The following is a 4,452-nucleotide window of genomic DNA, read 5'->3' as shown; positions in this document are numbered from 1 at the left end:
GAGATCACTGTGAATTAGGTCAAGGGGCTCTTATAGAAATATAGGAAAGGGGTAGGTTCATAATTTCCAACCAATGCCTATTCATGTGGGCGTGGCCACTGATAGAGCATATTTTACTTATGAAAACAATCCTCTCATTTTAAAAACTAAAATTACATTCAATTTTTTCACAAAAAGTTTCATATTTAAACATTTCAATTGCACAACAATTGCATGTGAATCTGAACTACAATGTGTTCCAAGATACAGTTTATGTCGTCCTATCATCAGTAATAATGTCTCAGACGACAACCGATCTGAAATCATATTCTATTCTTGAAGTACTGACGGATACTTTCAACTGGTTGGATTACCGAAATGTTGTTCCGTTCCCAACCTTTTGATGTTACCATACTCTCTCTGTGGGGGCGGCAGGGTAGCCTAGTGGTTAGAGCGTTGGACTAGTAACCGGAAGGTTGTGAGTTCAAACCCCCGAGCTGACAAGGTACAAATCTGTCGTTCTGCCCCTGAACAGGCAGTTAACCCACTGTTCCCAGGCCGTCATTGAAAATAAGAATTTGTTCTTAACTGACTTGCCTGGTTAAATAAAGGTAAAATAAAAATAAAATAAAACAAAGAGCTTTCCAAGAGTCCATTCTGTAGAGTAGAGATAGAAAAGAGGTATTTATGGGGGGGGGCATAAACCTCACCAACGGGGCAACATCATGACAGTGGTTACTTCTAAGCTTCAAGATCTAGTTTTGAAAACATCTCATGACGTTTCTGGGATCTTAGATCTTTTTTGTAAAAGCTATGATCGAATTTTGCGCAATTTTTATTGGCCTCGTTTAAAGACATTTCCGCTTACATCAAAACATTCCATGTTCGTCAGCTGACTGGGAGGCCTAATCAGATGTTAAGACCAGTCCCGCTACAACCTATTACTGTTACAGGCCAGCCATTTGAGCATTTGCTTTTTGATTGTGTTGGACCTTTACCCCGTTCTAAAGCGGGTAGCACCTACATATTATCTGTGATGTGTCAGGCTACGAGATCCTGCAGCCGATCCACTTCGCAACATTACCACTAAGTCTGTTTGTGAAGGCTTTGTCACAGTGCATCTACATTTTAAGAATACCTAAGGTGATTCAGAGCGATCAGGGTTCCAACTTCACTTTGCACATATTTGCGCAAGTCTTGCGGCAATTGCATATAAAACCTAATCAGGCCAGTGATTATCATGCGCACAGTCCAGGGGCCCTTGAGCATTTTCATCAGACTTTTGAAGTTGAAGTTTGTCTTCTGAATTGGCTAAATCAGAACTAAATCAAACTGACGTAGTTAGTACTGTTCTTTTGGTGGAATCCGTTGATCTGAGATCAGCCGCTCCAACTTCACATACAGTGGCAGAATGATGAAGAGGGGGTGCCGGGCCCTGATGATAATTTGCAGGGTAGGTTGATGAATTCAGAGTCCCTTGGAGAGTTTGTTGGATTGTCAAGTTAACTGATTTGATCACTGATTTTCAGTCTTTGTTTGCTGACACACCTTCTCGTACACATTTGGCAGTGCACAATATTGATGTTGGGGATGCTGTCCCTATTAAACGCTTGTATCGTGTCTCATTGGAGAAGCTACTTCACTTGGACTCAGAGATGAAGTACATGCTAGTTAATGATATCGGTGTACCATCATTCTCCAGTTGGGCCTCTCTGTGTCTCTTGGTGAGCAAGCCACATGGTTCTCTTAGGTTTTGCACTGACTACCGGAAGGCTAATAGTGTGACAACCTGCCTGTTACTCACTCCCACGGATGGAAGATTGTGTTGACCAGGTTGGTACTGCCCGGTTTGTCAGCCAGTTTGATTTACTGAAGGGTTACTGGCAGGTGCCAATTGTTAACAAGAGATAGTGAAATATGTGCTTTTATTCATCCTTTCAGGTCTTTTCTCCTATACGGTCAGGAGTTTAGGCCTTCGCAACGCTCCTGCTACGTTTCAGCGTCTTATGGATAGGGTGATCTCTGGCCTTGAAGGCTGTGCTGTTTATCTAGATGTGGTTGTTTATTGTGACACTTGGGAGCGACATCGTTTGCCCGAGGCCTGTCTCACTGTGAACTTAGCCAAATGTGAGTTTGTCCAGGCAAGTGACCTACCTCGGCAGAGTGGTCGAGCAAGGTCTTGTTCTTCCGGTGCTAAAGTTATTTATTATTATTATCGATCTGTTTCCACCTCCCACCACCAAGAAGGAGCTACAAGGCTTCCTGGTTATAGTTGGGTATTATCGGGGGTTTTGCTGCAACTTCTCCACGGTTGTAGCACCTCTGACTAATCTGTAGAAGAAGAGGGCATCTGGTCTTCCTGCTGTCAGAGCGCTTTTGAAAATGTGAAACTGCTTCTTAGCTCTGACCCTGTGTTGGCTGCCCCACGATTGGAACAGCCTTTCAGCCTACATGTGGATGCCAGTAATGTGGGGGCAGGTGGTGTGTTGCTTCAAGCAGATGGAGGTGTTGAACATCCTGTTAGCTATTTCTCCCAAAAGTTTAACAGCTATCAGTTGAATTATTCAGTGGGGGAGAAAGAGGCCCTTGCCTTAAGGTACAGTATATGTGGGGTCAGGTGTGGTCCCTATTGTGGTTTACATTGACCACAACCCCCTTACTTTCCTGCACAGCATGCTTTGCCCAAATGGCAGGATTATACGCTAGTGTTTGTTCCTGCAGGCGTTTGGATGTAAAAGGTGTGGATAATGTGGTTCGTTCCATTTGGATGTACGACCTGTAAAAGGTGTGGATAATGTGGTTCGTTCCATTTGGATGTACGACCTGTAAAAGGTGTGGATAATGTGGTTCGTTCCATTTGGATGTACGACCTGTAAAAGGTGTGGATAATGTGGTTGCTGTTGTGCTTTCCTGTGCACCGATTTAGTCGTTCTTCAGACTCCTTTGTTGCGTTGGTTTCTTTTCGGTTGGTGGTCTGTACAGGGTTTATTTTGTCCTTCCTGTCGCTCTGGCTTCTGCTGCTCTCCTGTTGCTCGGTCTCCATTTCTTTCTCTTAAATTATTGCTTCCAGGTACCGTGGTTGCTGAGGTTGGATGGGGTCAGGTGATTTGGTTGGGTTGGTATCATGGGCATCCGGTGGGCCTCTTACCTTTATGGTTTGTATAGTATTTTGTGTCTGGACCTTTATTAGTTATGATTTTGGATCAGTTGTATTTGTGTGGTTGTGGATTTTGTTTTCGGGTCCTTGTTAGTCCACGATTTTTATGGGAGGGGGTGTTACACCTCCCTGCCACCTCCTGTGTTTGTGCTTCTATTTGCAGATTGGGGATAGGTGGAGCTGATTTGGGTCGTTAAGGTGACAAGTTGCACCTGGGTTTGGGATCAACTAGGAGATAAAAGGTCCTGGTGCCCAGTCCCCTCTCTCTGTCTGTCTGTCTGTCTCTGTCTGTCTGTCTGTCTGTCTGTCTGTCTGTCTGTCTGTCTCCACAAGCTGGTGGATTATATTTTTTGATTAGGTGAACACCCTTCAACACTTACACACATTTTAACTTCATCCATACATCTCTATTACACCCTTCACAAGCCTACTGTCACACTTCACAGGTTAGTTTTCCTTTGGTTAGTTATTTAATAAATATTTGTGTTACTCTTTAACTGCCAACGTGTGTACTTCCTTGTTTGTCACCATCTAATAGCCAGGTTGTGACATTTCCAAAATGTTTGGCAACTGAACATGGCCCTGAAACTTAATAAAAAATGATCTTGATATGAATTTTGATGATTCCTTAAATGCAAAACAGAAGCAGCCTTAGTGTGAATGTTCTATAATATATACAACATTGTGTAAAAACACAACAAAGATCATGGTGCTGTTCCTGTCTGACTAGATGATCATGGTGCTGGTCTTGTCTGACTAGATGATCATGGTGCTGGTCCTGTCTGACTAGATGATCATGGTGCTGGTCCTGTCTGACTAGATGATCATGGTGCTGGTCCTGTCTGACTAGATGGTCATGGTGCTGGTCCTGTCTGACTAGATGATCATGGTGCTGGTCCTGTCTGACTAGATGATCGTGGTGCTGGTCCTGTCTGACAGGACTGCTGGTCCTGTCATGAGAAGCTGTAGGATGGAACACCACCTACAAAAATCATAGAAGCTGTAGGATGGAACACCACCTACATAGATCATAGATGCTGTAGGATGGAACACCACCTACATAGATCATAGAAGCTGTAGGAAGGAACACCACCTACATAGATCATAGAAGCTGTGTAATATAGCATGAACACCTCCAATAAGAGATCAGACATGAGATCCTTATGTAGGATGGAACACCACCTACATAGATCATAGAAGCTGTAGGAAGGAACACCACCTACATAGATCATAGAAGCTGTAGGATGGAACACCACCTACATAGATCATAGATGCTGTAGGATGGAACACCACCTACATAGATCATAGAAGCTGTA

General features: G+C 43.6%; 1 long non-coding RNA gene across 1 annotated transcript; it reads left to right on the top strand.

The window, feature by feature from the left end:
- Positions 1–616: 616 nt before the first annotated feature.
- On the top strand, positions 617–3,633 carry LOC118941528. Its single transcript, XR_005037841.1, has 2 exons — positions 617–2,717; positions 2,765–3,633. It is a non-coding gene; the product is annotated as an uncharacterized LOC118941528 (long non-coding RNA).
- The last annotated feature ends 819 nt before the right edge of the window (positions 3,634–4,452 follow it).

Source organism: Oncorhynchus mykiss, chromosome 19, assembly GCF_013265735.2.
Source record: "Oncorhynchus mykiss isolate Arlee chromosome 19, USDA_OmykA_1.1, whole genome shotgun sequence".
Classification (NCBI taxonomy): Eukaryota; Metazoa; Chordata; class Actinopteri; order Salmoniformes; family Salmonidae; genus Oncorhynchus; species Oncorhynchus mykiss.
Note: the sequence above shows the minus strand (reverse complement) of the source record. Positions and strands in the feature narration are given on the sequence as shown.